Source organism: Pongo pygmaeus, chromosome 3, assembly GCF_028885625.2.
Source record: "Pongo pygmaeus isolate AG05252 chromosome 3, NHGRI_mPonPyg2-v2.0_pri, whole genome shotgun sequence".
Taxonomy (NCBI): Eukaryota; Metazoa; Chordata; class Mammalia; order Primates; family Hominidae; genus Pongo; species Pongo pygmaeus.
Window position 1 is genome coordinate 178,523,402 of NC_072376.2, and position 12,422 is coordinate 178,535,823.

Genomic DNA, 12,422 nt, shown 5'->3' on the forward strand with positions numbered 1-12,422 from the left:
ACACACATTTAAATGGAGTATGTTTATCTAGAAATCAGTAAAGTTAGAAACTGAGAGTAAATAAACATTTAAAAATGGAAAGGCAAATGGCTTTTCAAGATAGCCCTGATTTTAGGTCAATGGAAAAAATCTAAGTAGTTATTTTAACTAAAGTATCTGGTGATCATAGCTTGGAAGATCTGCAATTTCAAGGTGGGTGGCTCACTTGACTTGAAAATCCAATATTTTTTCTGAAGTAGGTGTTGCCATGGTGACAGAACGGCTTAGCAACTGAAGACAGATTTCATTGGCTGGCTGGCTGCAGACTTGCTTGTTGAGTGGCATTAATATGTTGCCTCCTGCTGTTTTTTATTGAGGAGACCATCTGGCATTAGCTGTATTTAAAGGTACAGTTCTGTTAAACAAAGAATACCAGGTGATATACACTAAGGTGTTAAAAATAGGTTTTGCAGGCATTAGTTGGTTTAATCAATCAATGACTAAGAAGTTCCAGTTTAAATCACAACCTATTATAACCAATTAATTCAGGATTCTAGGCTTTGACAGTAGGCATTAAAGGGTTTTGTTGTTGTACTTACTTATATTATAAAAATTTAATTGCCTAAATATACTATACTAAATGATCATATTAATCTTGATGTGGCTAAAAATTAATCTACTTGATAAACTGTTCTCTCACATTATATGTTCATAAACCAGAGATATAGTTTTAAAATAATGATTACTGAGGATGTTTAATATATCAGAGCATAAACAGCTGTCAGTTTTTCTTTTACTTTTGAGGGTGATAAAAATAATGGATTTTCAAGTAAGATGTATTAAGATGTCAAATGCATCTATTCTACTAATTATAACTGTTGATTCTAAACAATAAATACCTGTTGTACATCTGTGAAAAGACATACCCTTTTTTTTATTTTTTGAGAAAGAGTCTCTGTCACCCAGGCTGGAGTGCAGTGGCACGATCTCAGCTCACTGCAACCTCCACCTCCCAAGTTCAAGTGATTCTCCTGCCTTGGCCTCCTGCCTCGTGAGTAGCTGGGACTACAGGCACACGCTACCACACCCAGCTAATTTTTGTATTTTTAGTAGAGATGGGGTTTCACCATGTTGGCCAGGCTGGTTTCGAACTCGACCTCAGGTGATCCACATGCCTTGGCCTCCCAAAGTGCTAGGATTACAGGTGTGAGCCACCGTGCCTGGCCACATATCCTCTTTTAAAGGAGTTCCCAATATACTAGTGAGGATAAGACCCATGCATATGTTATGATAAGACAGAAAATGACAAGTACCTTAAGAGTAATACAAAACGAAGTTTGAGATTGAAGAATGGAGGACACATTTAATAAGGATACTCACCGAGACTTCTGATTGGCTTAATCTTGACCAGTGTAGAGGAGAGAAGAGAATTCTAGGAGAAACAGTAGCAATCATCAGTGTTATAATCCCAGCCTCTCTAAGAGTGGGTTCCAAGATAATGTTCAGAGGATAATAACAGAGCACTTTGTGCTTAGACCTTGCTGTACATGTAGAGGAAGCAAAATCTTTACCAGTAGGTCTTTGGCCATATCATGAATATCCTTAAATGCTAGGCTGAGGATTTAGACTTCATTTGTTTGGGAGTTAATAGAAATAGATCATTTGTAAGTTGCTAATTTAAGAAAAAGATATTGTATGCTTTTGACATATTTAGGGAGGTGTTGTGGACCCACCACCTGGAGAGAGATATATGGCCAGCAGTTTGAAATGAAAATCATTTCATGGCAGAATTTGAGGACAGAGGAAAAGTTTTAGGAGTCATTTGCATGACTGGTGAGGGTGAAAATGGTGATTATGGATGAGATGACTGAGGGAGGGAGAATAGGCAAAGGAGAGAAAGTGTATCAGGCAGAAACTTAGAACACGCCAACATTTTTAAGATTAAATGAGCAAGAAGAGAGCAGAGAGATGTAGTCAGAGAAAGAGGCAGTAGGTATGATTCAGAGCTGTAGACTCAAGATAGGACTGTGGGCATATGATGATGCCCAGTGCTGTGGAAGTTAATGAAGCAGAGGATACAGTAAAGGTCACTCACTTCCAGCACTGGTTGGAAGTCACTGGGGACATTTGGGGAAGTAGTTTCAGTAAAGTCAAGAGGAAGAAGTCAAACAAATGGATAAGGAGTAAGTGAAGGGCAGTTTCACTTCTAACACTCACCTTTTCTCTCACCCATTCATCAAACCAAGCCTTTCTTTTTTAAAGGCTAGTCAAGTGAAGCAATGGGAGTAAAGAAGGAATAAACTAAGTTTTTTGAAAGATTACATACTATTTTCAGCACACATTCATTCCTGAACTCATATCATTGTGGCAGTCACTGCATTACTCTCTTCATATGGTTCTCACAAAGGGCCACTACTGACTTCTTAATAGGGTGACCTTATGTCTTGGTTTCCGCCATATTCAGTGTTCCTGGGGTATTTGTTAATAGAGCCCTCTTTCACCCTCAAAACTGTCCTAGTTTGGATGATAAATTATGAATTATCCCAGCTCTTAACCACCAGTTCTAATGAGCAGTTTTCAATCTTTATCTTACTTGACCTTATTTGATTTTTTTTCTTTACACAGCTGACTACTCCCCTTTAGTGTGACTTGAAACCCCACTTCTTTGATTTGTACTGGATAACTCTTCTGGTTCTCCTGACACCTTCTCAGTCTTTTCTGCGGCCTTCTCTTCTGTACACCCTGTAAGTGGTGCCATTGCTTAGAGTTCTGTTCTTGGTTTCTTCTCTTTGTTACACACCTTTTCCATAGACAAGCTCACTCATAACAACAGGTGCAGTTAACCAGAAGCCAGTGATGGAAAAATATTACCCTTGTTTCTCCACGCTGAGCTTTGGATTTGCACATCCACCTGCCTAGTACACTTTTACTATAAGTGATACTCAACATGTGGACAAGAACTTGAGCATTGGAGTGAGACATAAGGCTGCCAGGTCTGCCATTTAATAGCTTAATGGCCTTAAAGAAGAAAGTCGCTATGTGGCTCAGCTTCCACTCTGTAAAATCATGAAACCTGTTACGTAAGGTTTATGTGCGGGTAAAATGAAATAGCCCATGTAATGTGCTGAGCACAATTCATAGCACACAACATACACTTAATGAATAATAGAAATTATTATTATTTCCCAAACTGTATTCTCCTCTCATTATTTCTTGTCTTGTGGAACATCTGCTTTCCTGAGTGGAGAAGGGTTTATGTGTGGGGGAACATGAAATACTTCTGGAAAGATTGAGTGATGCCACAATATATGAGGCCCTGGAAGCTGGACAGAGGAATTTAGACACAATGGTGGGTTACAGGGGCTTCTGCAGTCTTGTAAGCATAGAATGATTCTGTGGGAAGTGGTGTTGTAGTAAAATTAGTTATTTTAATATTAAGCCAGATGTGTTTAAAATAGGGGCTGGGAGGGTGGGCAAAAGGCTGATAGAGTAATACTGGCATAATTTGATGAGGACCTGGAAGGGTGTGGTGACAATGGAATGAAGAGGAAAGGATAATTAGAGAAAGGTGATAAATGGACAGATTATTTTATTTTTTATATCAGTTCTTTCTTCAGAAGATTGTAAAATATTTCTATCAAAAAGATATATTTAATAAAGATGTAATAAAGCTTCTTTATGGATCAAGAAGCCACTACTGTTTTGTACCTATTTATTTGTGAAAGAGAAGGAAAATGTGCTAATAATAATAGTGGCCAACATTTTCAGCCTGATTCTCTCAGTTTGCTTAGATGATCATTTACCTCTTCAGATCTTTGAAAGAATTTCATAAATGACTGCTCCCATTTGTAATCTTTATTATTCTCATAGTTACATAGAATTATTGAGATGCATACTTCAGTATTAAAGGATGTTGGTGTTTCTAGTGATTCTGGCCTGTTACATGACACCATGTGTTACAGTTTGGATATCTGTCCCTGACCAAATCTCATGTTGAAATGTAATGCCCAGTGTTGGAGATGGAGCCTGTTGGGAGGTGTTTGGATCATGGGGGCAGATTCCTCTTGAATGACTTGACACCATCTCCTGCTGTGAGTTCTCACGAGATCTGATTAAGTGTATGGTACCTCCCCCACCTTACTCCCTTTCTTTCCATGTGACATGCATGCTCCCGCTTCTACCATGAGAGCTCCCTGAGCCCTCCCCAGAAGCCACGTAGATGCCAGCACCATGCTTGTACAGCCTGCAGAACCATGAGCCGATTAAACTTTTCTTTATAAATTACTCAGTCTCCAGTATTTCTCTATAGTAATTCAAGAATGGCCTAATGCACCATGTAAATTAAAATATACACTTGCAAATATGTCACAAAAAGATTTACTCTCCCCCAAAGAGGAGTCAATACGAAAACCTGAAGAATGTGGCAAGTGGAAAAACAGAAATGAGAAAACTACCTTTGTTTTTAAAAAATATTTTTAAGATATTTTTTCTTTGGAAATAGAGTGTTGTTTTGAAATCTGGAATGTAAAATGCCAGACTCTTCTTCTGTTTTTCTGGATTTGAAACAATCGAACACTGGGAAATATCTGGTCCTGAACTAAAATGCAGGCACACCAAATTTGAACTCAGATTAAAAAAGTTAACACTGGGAATCAACTAGAAATTAACGGTGATTATGAAGAATATTTTGATTGCTATTTGATTCTTTTATAGCTCTGTAAAACTTATGTAAGCAAGCTATTAAAAAACAAAAGCTGAAGGCAACTGTTTTATGATGTGTGTATCATAAAGGAAACCATCACCACCTGTCATTGAAACAAAGAAAGGCTCATGTCAACTAAATGTGAAAAGAAAACAGTGTAAGAAATTAAAAAAAAAATCATAGTCTTGAGGCCATGAAACACATGTTCCAGAAAAAAGTTGATTAGAATTGCATTAAGTAAAAATTAATGTCTGCACACTGATGGGGAAGCAGTGTGGAGAGGTATGGAAAATGTTAGAGCAGTCTATTTTTGTAAAATCTGGAAGCTGGAATAAGTAATCATTGGGGCCCCAGCTCTAAAATCCTGCTACCACTATTAATGTGACAGTGATTTAATTGTTGAATGAAATTTAAATTGTAACATATGCCATGGGGAATGTGTTTTCTGGCTTGCTAACAACATGAAAAGAGGATGTTGAAAGCCTCTTGTAATTCATGTTTTTAATTTCATTCTTTTTTTTTTTTTTTTTTTTTTTTACAGAGTTTGGTTTTTATTGTTATGTGTTTGTCTGGGTGCAGAATTGCCCTCACCACCCCTGGCCACCCTGGCCTCCTGAGAGGAACAGGCAAAGAGATGGCTCCAGATGGCTCTTGGCTGCCACTCTAGGCCTCAGGGCTTATACAATGAGCACAGTGGGTTCCACCTTCCAATAGTGCAAACTCTAATTCACAGTCAGACTTCACCAGGAGGGAGAGATGATCTTGGCTGAAGGCACTTTAATCAGGGAGCAAACCCAATGCTGGAGTTTGTCTTCCTTCTCGTTACTCTGATAAATCTAGACGCCACTCTGTTGGAGAACCAGCACTGCTGGCAGCTGGGGTTAGTGCACTGACTGAGTGAGGCATGAGGCCTGCTCACTGATGAAACTTCTTGTTAGGGCTGTTAGTGTGGTCAGCTAGTAGCTGGCTTGCGGTGAACTGTTTTCCATAGGCAGCCTCATACTTCTTGAGCCGGTCCACTATCTTCTGGGCTTCATACAGATCCACAAAGTAGAGAGGCCCTCCAAGACAAGGTGGGAAGCTGAGCCGGAAGATGGCTCCAATGTCTCCCTCTGCAGGTGTGGCCAAGATCCGCTCTTGCAGGCACGTGACTGCCTCATTCACAAATCTTGTCACCAGGCGGAACTGGATGTCTTCATCTGAGAAGACTTCAGACTTAGGAGGCATCTTCAGACTTGCTAAAATACTATCCATGTCAGAATTCAAATTCTTACTCTTCACACTCTCCTGATAGATGGAAAAGCCCTTCCCAGACTCGCGACCTAGGAAGCCCTTGGACACCATCTATGTCGGTAGTTCTGGGTTTCCACCTCCAAACTGCTCCCCAAAGGCTTTGCCCAGATCTTTGGCCACATGTTTCGCTACATCCATGCCAACTTCATCCACCAGTGTGGCAGCACTCACAGGAAAGCCAAGGCCTGTGGTCAGGGAATCCAGCTTCTTCGGGTCAACTCCTTCCTGGAGGATTCGGATGACTTCAGACATCATGGGTGCAAGATACCTGGTGATATAGAAGCCAGGTCCATCCTTAACCACAATGATGACCTTCCCCTGCTTGAGACCGACTGCTACAGCTGAAGCACTGGTGTCTTTGGAAGTCTTCTGGGTTGCGATCATCTCCAGCAGCTGCATCTTGTCTGCGGGAGAGAAGTAGTGCCTGCCAATCACCTTCTCAGGTCTTTTGCTGACAGCAGCGATTTCACTGATTGGGAGAGGAGATGTGTTACTGGCAAAGACGCAGTGATCTGGAATCACTGCTTCTACTTCCTTTAGCACTCTGTGCTTAGAACTAAGGTCCTAGAACACAGCATCCATCACCATGTCTGCCTTTCAAAACCTTGGTAATCAAGCTTCCCAGTCAAGTTGCTGAAGATGGAATCCCTTTCAAATGATGTTAGAGCTTTCTTCTTTACTTTATCATTCAATCCTTTGAACACTTGTTGCTGTCCTCGGCCTAGCCCAGTGAGTGTGGCATCTTTAAGTATAGTCTTTCGCCCCTTATCCACGGAGACTTGGGCGATGCCTGCTCCCATCATCCCTGCACCAGGAATAGCCAAATGCTTAACATCCTTCTGTGGAGCTCCAGATGTATTCTTGCACAGGACCTGACCCTGGTAGAGTCTCATCAAGGCCTTTGATTCTTTGGTCATTGCAAGCTCTCCAAATTTCTGAGATTCAGAGAGATAACTAGCATCACTCCCTTGCTCAATTCCAGTCTTTACCACATCAGTTATTTTCAGAGGTGTGGGATAAAGCCCTTTAGTCTGCTTTCACACTTTTTCTTCCACTTTTTTGTAAATCTGTTGCCTGACAAATGGAATAGTCATGGCATATGATGTTAATTTTTCCACCAATCCCTTGTCTCTCTTTGGAGAGATCTTCTTATCAGCTAGTCCTTTGGGAAAGTAATTGCGACTTCTTCTATGTATTTGATTGTCCATTCCTCTGGAAGTTTTAGTCCTGGTCCCAGAGATTCCACCAATTGGTCAACCAGTCCCATTTTCTTTGCCCTGTCTGCACGAATGTTTCTACCAGTCAGCATCATGTCAAAAGCAGCAGGCACACCCACCATTTTGGGCAGCCTTTGTGTGCCTCCTGCTCCTGGTAAGATCCCCAGCAAGACCTCAGGAGCACCGAATACTGTTTTTCTGTCTTTTGTTGCTATTCTGTATTGGCATAAACTGGCAGGATCCACTGATGGCAGTCACAACAGGCTTTGTGGACTTTTCAAATTTCTCAAATGTTCTCTGTGCTTCTTGTGATATCTGTGTTACTTCTTGAGGGGTCTTGCAAGTGGCTAACATGTTGATATCAGCACCTACAATAAAACAGCCTGGCTTTGATGAGATAAGCATGGCACTTCTGATTTGATCACTAGCCCAGATTTCATTCATAACTTCCATGAACTCTGAATGCAGCTGTTTGTTTATTCAGTGTATTTATCTTTGAATGGGGAGAGTTAATTTAAATAACTACCACATCCCCTTTGATTCCATAGTTAATATGGGTTCTGGTCAGCAAAGCAAAGGACCCTGTAAAATTGCGGCATATATAACCTTGGGAGCGGAGGATCCTGAAGGCAGAGAAGCGGCTGAGGCTGCCAATCGCCGGGTAGGCCACCATGTTGAGCTGAAGAGAACAGCAGTGGAGAGCGCTTCTCTTTAATTTCATTCTTATCTTTTGTATGAGCTTTTTTGATGTATTATAACCAAGGAGAATACAAATGAACTGACTTCACAGTTTTTCCCTCAGATTTCAGAATTGTACTGTTCTTAAGCTCCCTCCTAAAACTTGCCTCTTTTATTAAATATTTTAATATTTAACAGTTGAAAATCTTTGTGGTCATTATTACTTTGTTTCAGCTTTATTGAGATAGAATTCACATACCAAATAGTTCACACAATTAAAAGTAAAATTCAATGGTTTATAGTATATCCACAGTGTTGTGCAGCTGTCACCACAATTTTAGAACATTTATATCATCACCTCAAAAAGAACCCCATACCCATTAGCAGTTACTCCTCATTTTCCCATTTCCTCCCAATCCTGCTCCAACAACTCTAGGCAACCAGACTAATCTACTTTTTGTCTCTATAGATTTGCTTATTCTAGACATTTCATATAAATCAAATTGTGCGATATGTGGTCTTCTGTGGCTGACTCCTTTAACTTAGTGTAATGTTTTCAAGGTTCACCCATGTTGTAGCATGTATTAGTACTCCATTATATGGATTTACCGTATTTTGTTTTTCCGTTCATCAGTTGATAGACGTCTGGGTTGTTTCGATTTTTTGTCTATCATGAACAAGGCTGCTGCTATGGCACTTATGTGCAAGTTTTTGTGTGGATATGTGTTTTTATTTCTTTTAGATATGAACCTAGCAGTGGAATTGCTGGGTTATATTGCAGTTCTTTGTTTAACATTTTCAGGAACTGCCAGATTGTTTTCCAAAATGACTGCACCATTTACATTCCCATCGGCAGTGTACAAAGGTTCCAATTTCTCTATATCCTCGCCAACTTGTTTTTTTGCTGTCATTTTGATTATAGCCATTCTACTGGGTGTGAAGTGATATTTTAATGTTGTTTTGATTTGCATTTCCCTGATGGCTAATGACATTAAGCATCTTTTCATGTGCTTATTGACCATATGTATATCTTCTTTGGAGAAACTTCCATTCTTTTTTTATTTTTTTTGAGATGGGGTCTGGCTATGTTGCCCAGGCTGGTCTCAAATTCCTAGGCTCAAGGGATTCTCCCACTTCAGCCTCCCAAGTAACTCAAGTGGATTGCTGGGATTACAAGCATCATGCTGGGCTTCAGCTTTTTCTTTCTTTTTTTTTTTTTTTTGAGATGGAGTCTCACTCTGTTGCCCAGGCTGGAGTGCAGTGGTGTGATCTTGGCTCACTGCAACCTCCACCTCCTGGGTTCAAGCAATTCTCCTGCCTCAGCCTCCTGAGTAGCTGGGATTACAGACACCCGCCACCATGCCTGGCTAATTTTTTATTTTTTTATTTTTTAGTAGAGACGGGTTTTTGCCATGTTGGCCAGGCTGGTCTTGAACTCCTGACCTCAGGTGATCTGCCCACCTCGGCCTCCCAAAATGTTGGGATTACAGGCATGAGCCACCGCGCCCGACCCAACTTTTTTCTTTTTTTTTTTAAGAGACAGAGTTCCGCTGTGTCTCAAACTCCTGGGCTCTGGGGATCCTCTCACCTCAGCCTCCCAATTAGCTGAGACAACAGGCATGTGGCACTGCACCTGGGGCTGTCTATACATTTTAAAATGGGCAATTTATCTTATTATTGTTGAGTTGTAAGAGCTCCCTGTGTATCCTGGAACCAAGTCCCTTATCAGATATACGATTTGCAAAAATGTTCTCCCATTCTGTGTGTTGTCTTCTTACTTTCTTGATAGTGTCCTTTCAAGTACAGAAGTTTTACATTTTGATGTGGTCCAATTTATGTATTTTTTCTTGTGTTTCTTGTGCTCTTTGCGTCATATCTAAAAAACCATTGCCTAATCTAAGGTCACAAAGATTTACACCTACGTTTTCTTCTAAGAGTGTTATAGCTTTAACTCTCGCATTTAAATCTTGATCCATTTTGAGTTAACTTTTTTATCGGATAGGTAGAGGGTCCACTTTCCTTCTTTTGCAGGTGGATACCCTATTGTCCCAGCACAACTTATTGAAAAGACTGTTATTAAAAAAAAAAATCCACCCCTTAGCATATTTTCACAAGTCATGAATTTCATAAGTGAGTAGAGGCAACTCAAAGACAGCAAACAACTTGATTAATATCATTGGCTAATAAGGGGCACAGCAGGAATTTAAAAGCCTTAGATTATCTGCTTCCAAAACCCATACTTATTCCAATATACCAGTGGTTCTCAATTTTGAGCCTGCCTCAGGATCACCTGGAGGGCTTGTTAAAACACTGGTTGCTGGGGTCCAACCCCCAGAGTTTGATTCAGTAGGTCTGAGGTAGGGCCTGAAATTTTGCTTTTCTGACAAGTTCCCAGGGATTCTGATGCCACTGGTTCAGGGGCCACACTTTGAGAGCCATTGTAATGCACTGTGATGGTTGCCCTGTGTATCCTGATGCTTGAAGAGCCTTCAGTTGGAGTGGAGGGAGACACAGAGAATAATATAAAGACAATAGTAGTGACAAAGGGCTAAGTGTGCATAGAGGAAGAAAACAGTAATTCTGATTAGAATATTGAAAAAAGTTTCTGCAGGAGACATTATGGAATGGATTGGTTTATGGATAATCTCAAGCATTTACCTCCACCTGGTGAAATCAGGCAGCAACTGTCTCTTCTTACATTTGTTTGGTCACAAGTATGCTTAGAGCAACTAAGCTCTTGAGCACATAAGCAAGTATATGGTGGAGTGGATGGTGGTTCCGGAATGGTTGACGTGGGAAATGCAGAGAGAGCACTTAAGTGTCAGATTATGACACTGAATACAGGAAAGTAATGGGAGTGAGGCTGGCTAAATTTTTCACCCACACAGTCTCCCTGTGTTGCCCAGGCTGGAGTGCAATGGTGTGATCTCGGCTCACTGCAACCTCTGCCTCCAGGGTTCAAGTGATTCTTGTGTCTCAGCCTCCCCAAATAGCTAGGATTATAGGTGCGTGCTACCATGCCTGGCTAATTTTTGTATTTTTAGTAGAGACAGGGTTTCGCCATGTTGGCCTAGCTGGTCTCGAACTCCTGGCCTCAAGTGATCCACCCGCCTCAGACTCCCGAAGTGCTGGGATTACAGGCTGAGCCACCGCGCCTGTTCTCCACCCATGCTTATATCCCACAGTCAGGTTCAGTGAATCGATGCCGCTTATGTGAGAGACTAAAATAAATAATGGATTTAATTTGATGACTTTTTTTTTGACTCTGAGTCTTTCAGTGTACAAATGAAATCTTGATAAAGAAAATATCAATAATAGCAGTATATCAATGCTTTGCTAAAAAACTGTGAAATACTGTGGTGATCTTATCCTGGAACAAGCTAGGATGAGCCAGTCTTTATTAGATTATTTTATACTATACTTTATTTATACTTACTTTGTGATCATTCAGGAGGACACTTCATATTGTTGAATTCTGTAAAATTTCCTTGCAGGGCTAGGTTAATGGGGTTTACAGGCTCTCAGGATTGTGTGCCAGTTGTCCTCTTTCTAAGGTAGTTTTATTCATAAACCACACAGGTTTTTTTAAAAAAAAAAACAAAAAACACAAACAAACAAACAAAAAACAGAGGCCAGGTGCAGTGGCTCATGCCTGTAATCCCAGCACTTTGGGAGGCGAAGGCGGGTGGATCACCTGAGGTCAGGAGTTCGAGACCAGCCTGGCCAGCATGGTGGTCTTTACTAAAAATACAAAAATTAGCTGGGTGTGGTGGTGGGCACCTGTAGTCCCAGCTACGTGGGAGGCTGAGGCAGGAGAATCGATTGAACCTGGGAGGCAGAGTTTGCAGTGAGCCAAGATCAAGCCACTGCCCTGTAACCTGACAGAGGGAGACTCTGTAAAAAAAAAAAAAAAAAAAAAATCAGAGATTTTAATAGGTCAATCTTGAACTATGTGAACAACTTCAGTTTATAAAAGGTTAAAAAATCATTGAATTACAGAACTATGAACTGACTCCTTTTTGATGCAGCCTGATTATTAATAGTCTTGTTCACAGCTGTGCCCAAAGTAGAACATCACATCGGCACTGGGTAAGTAAACAAAACAGGCCAGTAACTCTGCCAAAGACCTAGCTATTAATGGCAATTTATTTTTATTACATATTTGGAATCTTGTCATCCCAGAAGGTGCTGAAATAGAAATTTAGTAATACTTGATTTGAGAGGCAGAAGTCCTGTAAGTTTGCAGCTATTAAAAAATGGAAAGAAAAGAAGGGTTACAAAAGGGAGGGGACCATATCTGTGTTTACATTTGTTCCTTTCCTCAAATGGAAGGTAGAATAATGTATTAGAAGATATTTTAAATATTAATATCTAACTGAAACCTGATATTAGAGAATGAGAAAATTTTGCTCAAAATTAATTTTCTTTTCTTTTAATTTATGGTGCTACTATACCTTTTAGATTTAGGAAGGCAGAATGTGTGTGTGTGTGTGTGTTTGTGTGTGTGCACTTCACTTTGGGGTTCCCTTTCTATGGATGTTTCAGGATCTGAG

At 40.4% G+C, this 12,422-nt stretch overlaps 1 protein-coding gene and 1 pseudogene across 1 annotated transcript in view; one reads left to right on the forward strand and one right to left on the reverse strand.

Moving 5' to 3' along the window:
* Window positions 1-12,422, forward strand: part of CPE (carboxypeptidase E) — a 122,264-nt gene that overhangs the window by 19,508 nt on the left and 90,334 nt on the right. The gene's annotated exons all lie outside the window — the stretch shown is intronic.
* LOC129035226 (trifunctional enzyme subunit alpha, mitochondrial-like) lies at window positions 5,597-7,864 on the reverse strand (annotated as a pseudogene).